The following is a 14,543-nucleotide window of genomic DNA, read 5'->3' as shown; positions in this document are numbered from 1 at the left end:
TAATCAATCCTTCCCCATTTCTGCCTACGCCTTGTGCCCAAAACCCTTTGCCTCTTCCCTCCACATCCTCCCCCCCTGCCCGGCGGACCCTCCGCCGCGGGGTCTAGAGAACCTGAAGACCTGGGAGGACTGGGAGACCCTGCTTCGCTCGGAGGACTCGGCCGTGCAGACCGTCGCCACCAGCCGGACTGCCAGTTTTATAGACCTTAAAAACATAGACTCTTGAGTGCAGTGCGGTCGTGCTGGCACTCATAGGCGTGCCGGAATTCCTTTGCAATAAAAGTTTTTTCTCTCTCTCTCTTCAGAGCATGCTCGATTCTCCCGATATTAAACTTCCTTATGTTTTCTACCTTGCGCTTATTGATTAACTTACATAGCTATCCCTGTTCTGTCTGTGCGGTGAGAGGCCTTCATGCTTGTTGAACGGCTTGAGGAAGACATTAATCATCCATAACTTTTCACTGCGCACTCTACTAATAACTGCACCCGCTATTCCTGCAGCCTATAACCATAGTTTTTTACTGCCTGGTTCCTAGAAGCGTATTTCACTGATCTCCTCATTGCAAAGAAAGTATTAAAAGTCTTCCTTTTGCTTCGTATGGTGCGGGCGTTCGGGGTGCCTGCCGAACACCAAAAATTTAGTGTTCCAGCTTCCTCAGTTTGGGCCTCCACCCGGAAGAAAGTATTAAAAATCTTCCTTTTGATTCATTTAGTTCGGGGGTTCGTGGTGCCATCCGAACCCCCACTACCAAAAATTTAGTGTTCCAGCTTCCCCAATTTGGGAAAGAGGCGGGCTTCAGCCGGCCGCAGTGCAATGCATCGGCCTCAACCCGGGAACTCAGCTTTGTTGATCACTGAGTTTCCAACACCAGGTAAGTGTGACTCCGAATTCCTGCTCTCTGGGAACCGGTCGAAAGAGTCCACTAACCATTCTCAGGTGATAGGAGCACCTTATTCGAAAAAAAATGGTATCTAAGTGTTGCGTGATACTGCGAAGGTAGGGAAAACGGAGGTACTAACGTCGATGAACAAGTCTGAAAATTAACTACAAGCTGAAACTTGCAATATTTCAAATAAAGAACCTATTAAAGTGCAGTTTTATGGAAATCTGCATCGCTCCGACCGCTACGCGCTTGAGAATGCAGTGCACGCGCTCACGCTTTTCATTCGCCCTGGGCGAGCGATCACGCGTGCTATCCACAGAGCAAGAGCAAACGTTTTGGGAAGAAGAAGAAAACTCCAGTATTGCTGTGTGATGCGAGATAACTTTTCTCCATGGATCTTTGTGTGGTTGTCTTTAGACTTTGTGTAATCGTAAAAAAAAACGAATTTCGCAAGCAGCTGGGGTGCGTAGCGGTGGAACTGTGGTTATGGCGCTCCATCGCTCAACCGAAAGACGCTGGTTCGATCTCAGCTGTGGCGGTCAAATTTCAATGGAAACAAAGTTCTAGCGACATCTGTACTGTGCGATGTCAGTGCACGTTAAAGAACCACAGTTGGTCGAAATTTCCGGAGCCCTTCACTAAGGCGTGCTTCATAGACGGAGTCGCTTTGAGACGTTAAACCACCATGAACTAAACTAAATCACATGCAATTGCGCTACGAAACCGCCACTGCGATGCACCCTGGGACTTGTGGTACTCCAGCCAGTGAGCGCTCCGGCAGCGCCGCCGCGGCTAGGTGTCTAAGCGTGCCTAGCAGTGCTGTTTGGATCGCCACGTGGCTCTTGGCTTCGTGTATTCAGTTTTTATAGCACGGATGGTTGCCTCATATCATCGCCATATCCTGTTACAGGTGCATCGTGCAGACGGCGCCCGATTTCGTGTACATAGCCACGAAAAGAACAATGGTCCACACGAGGAGCGTGCAGGATGAGGTCAGAGGGGCAGCTGGCGAGGCTTTGGTCGGTACGTTTAGCTTGTTGTCTCTGTAGATTAATGTAAGTTGGCATAGCGTGAATATTCATTGTCTGAGCTTGGCGTTACATTTAGAAGCGCCTTGCTGTCAAATTCTGGTGAAGGAGCTTAAAATGTGGGAAAGGTCGCGGTTGGTTTCACCCTCATGCTACCCCGTGAACGTGTTTTGCCAGCATTTGCCTGGTGTAACGCTGCAGGGGATTAGCTGAGTGAAGTTTGAGTACCATTTTCGGTCTTCGGGGCGTTAGCACTCGCTGCGGGTATTCCGTGCTCATTACTTATCCTCCCACACTCCAAAAAATGCTTTATATGCTATCTCGACAGCATCCGGGTGACAAAGCTGTCATATTAAAGACCTGGGCAAGGGTGTGTTAATGTGAAATATCCCCAATATTACCTTGCACATCCACCTTTGGCCATGCATCAGTATGCTGGCTTTCTGCAGCGTGCAATTCTGTCGCAGTATCGCCGGTATCTTACTCAATACTTCCCATTATACAAAAGAAAACTGTTTTGAGAGCGCACCATTTCGGCGTTTTCAAGCATGGTCAGGCGCCAGCACTGAGTTAGTATACTGGTTTCGCGGCAGCTGCTCCAAAAACCGATATAAAGTTCCAGATTTAAAAAGGAAAACAGTGCTGTAACGGGCACCACTGAACTGAACATACAAGCTACATTAGTAATCAATATATATTCAGTCGAAACGCAGCGCACTTAACATCTCCAGTCTTATTTGAAGGAATTGGTGAGCGCTAAAAACCACGGAAAAAGGACGAACACACAGGACGTCCTGTGTGTTCGTCCTTTTTCCGTGGTTTTTAGCGCTCACCAATTCCTTCAAGTATGTATTTCCAACTAGCCCCAGTAGTAGCTCTTTTGTCCAGTGTTATCTGCCTTCCTGATTTAACGCAGAACAAACGCACATCCCACACATTAAAAAAAAAAAAACTTCATGACTCGCTGTTACCGCCCAATTCTGTTGCTGCTGCTGCTGCAGCTGCTGCTGCTGCTGCTGCTGCTGTTCGCTCTTTGAACTTGAGTCGATCCAGCTGCTTTTATGTTTCACCGCATCCATAAGACCTTCAATTCCCCCTTATGAAACAACTATGGACTCCAGAAAACCACGGCGAAAAACGCATTGTTGAAATTTGCAAGGTCTGATGTCTCGGCAGTCACTGGATGATTCGAAAATGAAGCACTCAGATATGTTTGTGCAATGTGGTTCGTACCTCGGGATGGTCTCCGAAGTTGTTCCTTTCTCCAGCAACGTGCGGAATAAGATGCAGCCGGTTACTGCCAGCCAAGATAGACGATTTTATTTACATAGCAGGTTATCAGGAGTCTCCTTCTAGAAGCACACTGAAGCCACATTTTATACATTTTCTATTCCTCAGGTACCTATCTGGGGAAACTTGGTTGTTGGAACATCGCCAATCGCATTCCTTGACGAAACCCGCCCACACAAGGGCGGAACATCACCCTCTCGCCGATCCTCCCACCGTGACAAAAAGGCGGGACATTCACACTCTCGCCGATCCTCCCACGCATAGATGGTGGATTTGTGTATTTTGTTCACCCATCGTTCCGTGGAATTAGGAGTCCCTTGGCGGCAACTAAGGTGATATACACATTCTCGCTGTCAAGTCGGAGCCGTTCCGCACCGTGATGGACTCCCTTTCGTTGTCGGTCCGCTGTCGGTTTTGAGCGAACTTGAGAATCCAAACAGACGCGTTTCCGCCGACAGCCGATTTAGGGGCCTCTGTCCCCTGGTTGCGCCGCCACGCCTCCCCCCGCAGCAGCCGCCGATAACAGCTGCTGCAAAGGTTAGCCAGCAGTGTCTCTCGGCCGTGAAGGAGGGGGCGACGGCCGTTTCTCGACCTCGAAGGAGAGGGTAAGGAGCCACCGGCGGGCGCACGTTTGCGCGACCAAAACACTTCCCAGAACGGGACACCGCAAGCAAACGCGTACACAAATACACACACACACTCACCGTGCTGAAACCGGCCGTTATTCACGTAGCCCAGTCCCGCTGGCGCCAACTGTCGTCGCTGCAGACGGCGCATCGAGCCCAACACACTCCATCTAACATATTGATCTCCTATGCCTGGCTACTCCAGCATTCGTCACCTAATGCGATGGCTGTGTTTACGTGGATGTGTTTACGCTCCTGGATATCGTACCTCGAACAGCCTAGACAATTCTCGTACATGTCGGCACGAGCGACCTAGCTTACGCTCTGGACAACTCTGCTTTGGAAAGGTACTGTCGGCCGCTAAAGCTTGCGGGATCTGCGATCCATGGCGCAGCTAAGCAAAACTGCACTGCTGCTCCATCTGCCGTCACAGAGCATGGTGTGGAGGCTCACTCACAGTAATGCCGCAGCAGGCGTGCTGTGAGCCTCGACACCGCGCTCTGTGATGGCAGATAGCGCGAGAATCCAGTTTTGCTTCGCACCGCCACGCATCGCAGATCCACAAGCATTTTCAGCCGACTTTACCGTGAGCTACTTAGCCACACTGCAGTAAAACGGCCCGATGTCACCCGAGTGTACGCGTCGCACCTTTATGAGAACGGAAAATCGCCGCAAGAGAAGAAGTAGAAGGCTTTTCGTCGCTACAATCAAAATACAAGCATCTTTAACCGTCTATTGAAAGATTTTCGCTCACACTCTACGATCGTCTCTTATGCAGCCCATGAGTTCGAGTGGCTGCCGCCGATGGCCTCTATCCAAGTTATGACAGCAACGCACGAACTGCAAGCCAAATCACTCGACTGTGTTCAAGGCCACATCTGATATCACAGCACCTTCCTGGATTGACCGTGCACCTAAAGTGCCCTCTGCAGCAACTTCGAATACCCCAGAAAAAAAGCCGACGCCAGGTCAGCCTTTTCCGCCCTCACCGAAAATTTCCGGTACTTTCATTGCCTGTCCTGATCCCCCCGGCTAGCCGATACGCTTCCAGAGGCGACTTTTGCTGACGCCCTTGCTGCCAACGGTACCGCTGACGACGCGCCTACTGCCAGCGTCCTTGTTCTCGGCGCTCATGAACCCTACGCCTGCACCCCGATTCCACCGTTCTTGGCAGCCCTCCCTCTGAGGCGCCTCCTCTCCCAGTATAGATGACTACGATCCTGCTGTCAACGTTCCTTACAAACAGCGTTGACGGCGCTCTTGTTGCCGATGCCTCTCTCAAAAACCGACGTCTTTGCTGCCAACATCAATTCTGCCTACCCTTTTACCTCCGCCCCTTCTGTTCCCGTTGCGCATGGTCCCGTCAACCCTGCCCCCCCCCCCCCCCCCCCCCATGTTCAAGCTTCAGGCGCACATGCTTCGGACTCTCGCTCTTCCGGCGCCCGGAGCTCCAGATTTCGGGGTTCAAGCTCTCGGTGCTCTCACTCTGAAGGTTACGGCTCTCGGGATTCCGGTCCTCGGGGCTCCAACCCTTGCGTATCCGGCACTTTGACCGGTCCTAAATTTCTACCCGGCTTCTGGCAGGTAGAAACTGTTGTGTTGGAGAGCGCTGTGTTGGATTTTATGCCACATAGGCAACTAAGGCCATCATGGGCCAAGCCCAAGGTATACGTAAATTGTTTTTTTAAGAATTATTTATACATATCAAAATTATCGGTGGGTAGAGCGACTAAAACATTGGTTTGTATTACTTAGCGATGACAGGGGAAAGAAACTTTATAACTGGTTAGTAGTAGAAGCTTTAAAGTAGTCGGGCAGCTTCAGCAGCCATCCTTGGCTGGGCAAGGATGTTGAGCCCCCCAACCAATCAAATAAAAATCTCTGCCTTCTCCGAAATGAGAAGGCGGCTGAGGTGTATCAAGAAATAAAGCAGCACAATGGGTAAAAACTTACTTTCGCGAGAAAAGCTGCTTCGCTTAAAAACCTAAACACACAAGACCTGTCAACCATTGGATCTTCATCTAAGATTAACAAGTGGTGTAAAGGAATTTTTTCAGTACAAACTGAATGAAATACTTTTTCCTTAGTTTTTCGACTTTCATGCATGAGTATACAATGTGATTAACTGTTAGTTCGTCTCCATATTTTTACAAACAGGTTTGTCTTCTTTTGTCAATAGAAAGTTACGTGTAACGTCTATGTGGCCTATACGTAAACGGCAGAGAATTACTTCCTTAATACTTTGCTGGCGTACACATGACTTCCATTCATCTAAAACGGGCTTTATCATATGTAGTTTGCTATTTACTTCGTTGTTCCAGACTGACTGCCATTTTTTCCTAATTTAAGATGTATGAAGTTCATGCAATCCTAAAAGGACATATTCACTTTCTTTATTTCCTTGCCACGAGCTTGAGCAGCGCACAAATCTCCTCTCTTGTTGCCTTTTAGTCCGGCATGACTGGAGACGTAGCACAGTTTTATGCTTCGACCTCGAGCTGTGGCTCTTACTACGTTGTGTACGATGTCACCGACTTGAGGGGTGATTGCATTTCCAGAGTGGAAAGCTGTAAGTACACTTAAGAGGTCTGTGTAAATAATACTGTGTCTGAGGTTCTGGTTTAGTATTTGTTCTATGGCCACACATACTGTGTAGCATTCGGCATTGAAGACAGTTCCCACTGCGCCTCCTACGTAAACATCCGTTAAAGAACCATGAGTGCAAATTTCCGTAAAACTACTGTATTTTTCGTCGAGTGCAAGGAATTCCTCTATGACATGTTGCTGTGGAGTTTGTTTCTTATTGAAGTGCGCAAGGGTGAAGCCGCAGATTGCAGGGAAAATCTACCGAGGAGGTAGTGGGTCTCGTATTTGTGCCATGCCAGGTAGTGTGTCGATGGCGCTGATATTCTGGGACATCTCTTCATATCGTAGAGGCAGTGGTCTCGTAGTCTGAGGTTTTTGTTAAACAGTGTTCAAGATAAGCAAACAAGGGAAGGGGAATGAGGAGCTCGTTATAAATATGACAGAAGCCAACAGCCACAGAAACCAAGGGGTACAGGGGAATTTTTTTTATACTAATTTATTTATTTTGTGGTGTTGATCAATTTAGAATATTACTGAATATGTTATCGCTTAAAGCTAATTGATTAGAAAAGCAAAAGAAAAAACAACCACGTGCCGCCGGTGGGATCCGAACCCACGACCTCCGAATAGGTGATTTGTAACTATAGGTTAACAGATACGTTTCGGTAGGGAACAGATTTCTAGAATGTATAAGCATGTGAGCATGCTTCTTCTGTCTGCAAGTGTTGGTTCATTGGTTTGTACATACAGACTGTTTATGGGTGACGTCCTGTATGCACCAGTTGAAAGAGGCAAACCTAAATTCTCTACTGGGTGTAATCGTTTGAAGTAAGACGGCCTTGCTGAACCTTATACTATTAAACCATAGTCTAAACCGGATCTTACCCCAGAACGATAAACTTGTAGAAGGCTTGTCCTGTCAGGCCTCCAGTGATTGTGTGAAAAGAACTTGAGTATGTTTAGAGAGCGGGAAGCCTTCTTTTTCGGCGCGTTTATGTGAGGCAGGAAAGTGCGCTCTTTATCAAACGTTATGCCTAGAAATTGCGCTCATTTTTTACAGATAATGTGGTTTCGTTCACGTATAGTGTGGCCTCTGTCTGTAAGCCTGTTTTGAGTGATAACAAAATGGCCACTGTTTTCTGTGGAGAAAAACGGAAATCATTTCTGTCCGCCCGTGTTGCCAGTTTATTTCTCGCTACCTGTATTTGCCTTTAGCATGTCGATATGCTGTAGGATGTGCAAGCTATGTGAAGATCGTCTACTTAGATGAAATATATAGCGGACCTTGTGATTGTTTTCCTAATCGAATTCATTTTTACTATAAATATTGTTGTGCTTAAAATGCATCTTTGATGTACTCCATTTTGCAGAATAAAATTCTTCGATAAGGCTCAGCCGAGGCGGACAATAAATGAACAGTAAGACAAGAAATCTCTAAGGCAGTTCAAAATTCTGCCGTCGATGCCAGCTCAACCAGGCCCTGAAGAGTCCCAAACCTCCAGGTTGTGTCATTTGCCTTCTCTAAATCAAGAAATACAACAATACAGTTTTGTTTATGTATGAAAGCTTCCCTGCCAGTATTTTCAAGACGAACTAGGAGGTCGGTAGTGGGGCATGTATCAGTGAACATCGAGAAGCTAACGGGCTTCTAAAACGATGGTTAGTCTGATATTCAATGCACTTTCAAAGGACTTCTCTAGACAGCTCGTGAGGGCATTGGGCCTATGGCTGCTAGGAATGGTAGGTGGTTTTCCTGGTTTTAAAAATCGAACAATAATGGCCTTCTTCCAGGCTTCGCGTATATTCGTCGATACCCAAACTTTGTTAAAAAATCTTAAAATTGCGTCTGCAGCTGGTTCAGAGAGATGGGTTAGTATTTGATAACGTCAGGGCCGGGCGCGCTCTGCTTACCGGCGGGCAGTAGTGTGTGAATTTCTTGAACTGTAAGTAAGCTATTATAAGTCATTTGTACCGCCACTTGTGGCCAGTTTGTTTTTCAGCTGTGCTTTTGTATTTTAGAAATGATTCTGTGTAGTGAGAGGAACTGGAGACTGCAGGAAAATATTCGCACAAAATGTCGGCCTGTTCTTCTCTTTTTATCTCTATACCAGAGGTTTACAAAAAAGGAACTGTGAATGGGGAGTAGCTTCTATTAATCTTTTCAGCCATCTATCACGTTTACTTTCACGTAGTTGAGCTATTTATAGACGACACATAACCTTGCCATGAGGCTTTTGCGGTATTACGGCGGATATATCGGGCGCTTTCTTCGGTCTTTCTGAAGTTTATCAAACTGTGTAGTGATGGGTTTCTGCGGAAAATTTGCCGCGCTTTGTTATGTTTCTTTTTTGCATCTCGGCATTCCTGTGTGCACCAAACTTTGTGATTTTGTTTTTCCACTACAGACGACTGACCAATTCCTAGGCGTGCAGTGGTTAGCATACAGTTGGTGATCAATTTTTTTACTCTGTCTACGCTCAGATTATCCAAAGCTATTTCACCTAGGCTGGCCTTCTCTAAACAGTGCCCAGTCGGCTAAATATAGCTTACAATGCCGTGGTATTTTTGTGATGTCTTCTGGCGCATATTCTAAGCTAATTACTACAGGTAAATGATCGCGACCTTAAGAGTTGTCGATGACATTCCATTTAAAATTCAAAAAAAGGTGAACTAAAAGACAAATCTATGGAGCTCATTTTTCCCGTGCTCGGAAAGCAGTATCTGCTTTTGTCGGTATTTAGGAGGCAAAAGTTATTGCTTTGAATAAAATCACCTAAAATACGACCTCTTGAATCAGTGAAAGCACGTCCCCAAAATCCAGCGCGGGCATTAAAATCCCCAACTACCAGGTGTTTACTGGTTACTGTTTTCAAGTCAGAATGTGTTACTATTAGGTGTGGCTCAAGATGTACAGTAGATATTGTGATAATAAACGTCGGTGACTCATCAGCTTCGTATTTGGTGTTGAGCATGGTTTCGTGGGTTGCAACACCAGTCTGATTGACAATAGCAACACCTTCAGAAAGTTTACTCGCTTGCTCTCGGTCACACCGCAAAACGTTACGCTTGTTTAAAATGTTTTTGTTTTTTTTTTGTTTGGGACCTCAGTAGGTCTCCTGTAAGAAAAGCCGGCGGGGACAGTATTTAAAAGCTCTTTTATGTAACTCCAGCTATTTATTAGTCCTCGGCATTTCCACTGCATAAGGAACGCAAAGTTGGATGATTTCTCGGAGTGCAGTTTGAAACTTAAGATGCCGGTTTTGAGGGTGCCGCTACTCGGGTCTTTTCTTTTTGGCTCAAGAGAGATGTGCCGACGCTGCAACGGGAGCGAGTTCTGTGTTGTGTCCATCGCCTCATTAGAGGCTCTGAATGCCCTCGGAGACGCCGCAGGTGTACGGTTTGTGGGCCTCTCCCGTATGGTGGGAAGCCTTCCGGGCGGCCGACTGAGAAGCCTGCGGGCCCTTTTTCAGACGTGGCACGGCAGCCTTTGCTGCGTCTTCCGGAGGCGGGAGTTGCCCTGCCTCAGGCTTTGCCTGGGCAACGGCCAGAACACGGTGTGGTGTGCCGTCCTTTCGCACCACATTGGCGAAATTCGTTCTAGCTGTGAAAGTGAAAGTTGAGGGGAGTCGCTTGGGTGCATCTTGATATGTTTTCCTTTGTATTTATCTTCATTATTATATCTTTAAGGTCGTACACGACCTGGAGTACGCGGGCTGATGTCCTTCGCAGTTCGCGCACAGTGGTGCAGCATTGCAGTCCAGAAATTAATGATCATTAGATGAACGTTTGGCACTTCTTTGATGGCCACGACACCACTGAGAGTCAAGGCCGAATCCTTGACACCTGAAGCATCGTTTGGGATTTGGAATATACGATTTTAAAGTTATACTAAGATACCCTACTATAAGGATTCGGAGAGATTGCTGGGGGCAAAGGTCAAGACAATGTGTTTGGTCGGCATTTCTTCGTCCTCTTTTTCGGATTTTGATACGATGGACACCTGTGACGTTCGGGTCTCTGAGACCCTCTACCATCTCCTCAGAGAGATTCAAGAAATCATGTTCAGATATTACGCTTTTCACTGTGTTTAGTGATACATGAGTACTTATAGATACAGGAGTGTCTCCAAAGGAAACTATGGTTGGTAGTTTAGAGTATCTTACTTTGTCTCTTATTTGAAGAAGTTTTTCGCAACTCACTAACTTCGTCACCTTGTAGTCAAAGCCCATAGCATCAGTAAGAGATTTAGAAACAGTGAGAGGACAAATTTTCCTGGCTGTGTGCTTTGCATCTTCACGATGTATGACATGGTACTTATGTAAAGTTCTGTTGTTTTTTGCAGGGATTCTGCTGTTAGAACCGTGTGCACTCTTTTTTGAGGGCGATCATTTTGTAGGACTGAGGGAGCCATGAAATATATGCTTTTTTAGGCCGTCGTGTTTGCACGCAAGTCCCGCCCACGCCAGCTATACACTGCAGATATAACAAAAATGGCTGGAGGCACTTAGATACGTATCTCCTAAGTGCGGGAAGGTGAAAGCCGTTTGCAACTCATTGCACTGATCTGAATTTGCCGCGCTTGAATTCATTTAACGCCAGAGGAGGAGATTGTGGTGAGAGAAAGCGGTGACGTCACGCTGAGCATTCGCAGCGCGTCGGTAGGTTATGTTTCGATGTCATTTTGTCTGATGTTACGTCATCATCCATTTTTCTCGTTTTTGAGCAATTTTTATTCAAATTATAGATCTCTCGGTTACCTTAAGTACTAATTACACTTAATTACACGATTTCGAATCTAGCTTGGCGGAAATCCGGCATTTCTCCACCCATTCTGCGATAATTTTCACTATGCTGTGTCGGCTTCCGGTGGATGCGACGCCACACCTTTCCCGTCGCTATATCGACGTTCGCGTTATGTCGATGCATTTTTGTTTTCTTTGTTTTGTTTCGTTATAATTGGGTATAATTAAATAACTAATCATTTTACAGGCATCAAACTTAGCGTCAAGGTTAAATTTTGTCCCGTCTATCTGATACTGCCATTCGTTTTTTCCTATCTTGATTAGTTGCCGCGTTATTCCTGGAAGACAGCGTTACACTGGACGTGACCTTGGCCGCCAGTATTCGCCATGAAAGGCTCTCGTTTTAAAAAATGACGCAACTCAGGGTGGTTGGCCACAAAAGGTTAACCCTGGCCGCCTGTGAAAAGTGAAAAAAAAAAACCGAGAAGAGAGGAGACAATTGAGTTGTAAGAGAAAGATAAGAAAGTGAAAGATAGAGGGGAGGACACGAAAAGGCGACTGCCGATTTCCCCCGGTCGGGCCAGGCCGGAGGTGGCGATCACAGGAAGCTGGGGCCAAAGTGGTGCCTTGCCTGCGTAGATGGGCCTTAAATGTCCAAATGCTCGGCATTGGCTTAATGCTCGGCATTGGCTTAGGATCCCCTTTTTCCCGGGCGCGGCAATGCCACGCACTGCTAAGAGCGGGTGCTCGGGTCCGTGGTGGCGCACTGCTCACCATCATGCCCCTGCGGGGATGTCCCTGCGGATGCTCATGAACCCCTGGTGTCGCAACTCACCACCATCTGCGTGTAGCAGATTCCCCTGCGGGGATATTTATCGTTACTTTTTCATTTTTTTTTCTTTTGCGCTCATTCAGAACGGCTCGTGTACTCTTATACACTTGTTAGTGAGATGAAAAAAGGAAGGGATGCGTTCATCATCTCCCGTCTATGGCTATCACGTTGTGTCGTGCTGTGTAGGGTTTAGTGGCGCGTAAGCAATTAAGCCTATCATGCACCAAACACACGGTACAGAAAATTGATTTGTGAAGGATTTTACCATATTAGGTGTAAAGCAATGGTGGATAAAAAGGTCTAAAAAGTTATTTCGTCCCATCTAATGAAGAGTACAAAAATTTGTAAATGGCTAATGGTAAAAGCTTTCAAGAGGGTCGGGAAAGCTCAGCAGCCATCCTTGGCTGGGAAAGGATCTCGAGGCACCCAACCAAAATAAAAAACCTCAGCGTTGTTCTCAGGAGCGAGAAAGTGACTAAGGTGTATCTAAGGATGACTCGAAGCGGTTCGTAAAAATTTAGAGTTTGCCGAGAAAACCTGCTTCTTGTAAAAAGCTAAAAACACAAAACATGTCAACAATTGCATCTTCACCCCAGACCAGCACTGGGTGTAAAGGAATATGTTCATTACAAAACCCACTAAAATATTTTTCCTTAGTTTTTCAAATCTTATGCATGAGTATAAAACGTAATAACTGTTACTTTATCCCTACTTTTTTCACAAACAGGTTTGTCTTCTTTTGTAAGTTGAAAGTTGTAAGATGTGTGTCGCATACACGGCGATGACATAAAATAACTTCAATGAAACGCTCCTGATGTAAGCATGACTTACATTCACCTAAAACTGGCGTTACCAAGTGTAGTTTCCTTTTACTTTGTTGATTCTAACTTCCACTTTTTTCTTAACTTGCGTGTGCAAAGCTCATGCAATCCTTACAGGGTATATTAACTTCCTTTATTTGCTTGCCACGAGCTTGAGGAACGCACAAGCCTGCTTTGTCGTTGCGTTTAATTCCAACATGACATGGTACCCAGCACAGTTTTGTGTTTAGTCCTTGAGCTATTGCGGTTATTATGTTGTGTATGATGTCACCAAGGAGCGGCGTGATTAAATTTCCAGAATGAAAGGCTGTGAGTACGCTTAGCGAGCCTGTGTAAATAATGCTGATTGCGAGGTTCTCATTCACTATTTTTCTACGGCTACAAAGACGGCATAGCATTCGGCAGTTAAGACCGATGCACACTGTGGAAGTCTTACTATTTCATTCAAATTCTCTTGTACCACTGCGCTTCCAACGTAAACATCTGTTTATGAACCATATGTACAGGAAGCTGTGAAACCACTCTACTTTTCCTCGATTTCAAGAAATTACTGTATTATGTGTTGTTTTGGAGTTTGTTTTTTTCAGGAACTGTCAAGTCAAATTTATTTTCTCTCTCCACGATGAAGAAAGGGAGCGACAAAAAAAAAGCTGCGCCCTCGCAGCTTGACGAAGCCCGGCCACCTTGAATACAACTCGGAAGCATTCAGTAATATACAAAAAACACTCAATGTGGCAAAAAGTATTGTACAGGATAAATACAGGTAGATGGTAATGTCGGGGTTTTTTAGCCGTTCTGGATTGCTTGGTTCGTAGCGCGACTGCCTCTCTGAGCGAGTGGTCCCGGGTTCTAACCCCAGACCAGTTTGAATTTTCCTTTATCTACAAAGCTTTTTGGGAGTTTTTCTTTGTAGCCGTATGACTGCGCTTGGATGGATGCTAATGAGTAATTACTCTCTTATTACAAACGTTCTCTACGCTGCGTGATTCCCCTAAAACATTAGACTAACACTGTAACATAATGCGTGGTTTTCTGCAATGACCAATTCAAAAGAAAAAAGGTTAGTGTGCATAGCCTTGTGAGGTGAAGACCTTTCCAGTCTTTTATGGCGGAAACAAAATGAATATCGAAATGCAGTGGCATGAGCTAACTGCAGCAGCACAAAATTGCTTGCGCAGCGATTGCAGATGGAACCATGAGTCATGGTTGGAAATGCGAAGGCAAAGGGTAAAAAAATCTACAGTTTCTGCATGAGGCGAAACAATTTTAAGATTCACCTTTAGTACTGCGACACTGGAGCTTCAGCAATAGTCTGAAAGATTAAAAAAAGCGGCTGAGGTCTGAATTCATCCCATGATCTTACAGAAACTAGATTTGTGCCATGTGGCATTAGAATACCCTGCTGATGCTGCACACGGGATTTGACTGCAAGTAACACGGAAGACGGTGACACTAAGGGCATGTTTTGGTGTGAATATCCTAGGTTGGGTAAGTGCATAAGGATTGTTAGGTGAGGCCACGTTACAATGTGAGCCATATTAATAGCTGAGTATTTGAACCAGTATGCACTGAATATGCCTTTCTCGCTAAAGCCTTGTCAGTAGGCGAATCATAGTTATCCTGACAGTAAAAAAATATTATCGCATTCTTAATAACATTAGCCAACAGGCCATTCGAGCGCATCCGAAATGTTGTTCTCCTGCTGGGTTGCAGATCGCAAGCTCAATGAAGGCT

The 14,543-nt window shown here is 45.9% G+C and overlaps 1 non-coding gene across 1 annotated transcript; it reads right to left on the bottom strand.

Moving 5' to 3' along the window:
- Positions 1-715: 715 nt before the first annotated feature.
- On the bottom strand, positions 716-880 carry LOC149356426 (U1 spliceosomal RNA). Its single transcript, XR_016291977.1, has one exon. It is a non-coding gene; the product is annotated as a U1 spliceosomal RNA (small nuclear RNA).
- Positions 881-14,543: the final 13,663 nt, after the last annotated feature.

Source organism: Amblyomma mixtum, chromosome 3 (genome assembly GCF_055824585.1).
Source record: "Amblyomma mixtum isolate Tamu chromosome 3, ASM5582458v1, whole genome shotgun sequence".
Lineage (NCBI taxonomy): Eukaryota > Metazoa > Arthropoda > Arachnida > Ixodida > Ixodidae > Amblyomma > Amblyomma mixtum.
This window is presented reverse-complemented; position numbering and strand designations above follow the sequence as displayed.